Here is a 445-nt window from a genome sequence, read left to right as displayed (position 1 = left end):
TTTTGTGTATGTACTTAGCTGTACTATAAGTAGTTGGTTTGTATGAGATGGTTAAAAAGGCCAAAGATAAAAGGTTTCTTTTTTTTCCTTTTTTGTCTATGAAGTTGCTGTTTATTTTTTTTGGCCTGTTTGATGTATGTGTGAAACAATGTTGTCCAACAATAAACCGGAATTTTATTTTGCTGAGTTGTTCTAACAAAGCTGTCTCAAGCCTGGTTTTTCTGTTTCAGTTTCTTTAGACTTTTCAGGGAAGGAGGGGAGGATCTTACCAGGCCTAGCTGTCCTGGGGACAGCGGGTTGGAGGGTTGGTGGTGACTTTGGGCAAGGCATCTGGTGGGGGGGGCGGTCAGGAACTGAGCTGCAGTTGGCTGGAGGGGGAGGCCCTGCTTACAGGCTTATAGAAGCCTTTCATGGAGTGACAAAGAGTCCCATCACTGGCTACCAC

Source organism: Carlito syrichta, unplaced genomic scaffold (genome assembly GCF_000164805.1).
Source record: "Carlito syrichta isolate Samal-C Ts95f unplaced genomic scaffold, Tarsius_syrichta-2.0.1 Scaffold135616, whole genome shotgun sequence".
NCBI lineage: Eukaryota > Metazoa > Chordata > Mammalia > Primates > Tarsiidae > Carlito > Carlito syrichta.
Note: the sequence above shows the minus strand (reverse complement) of the source record.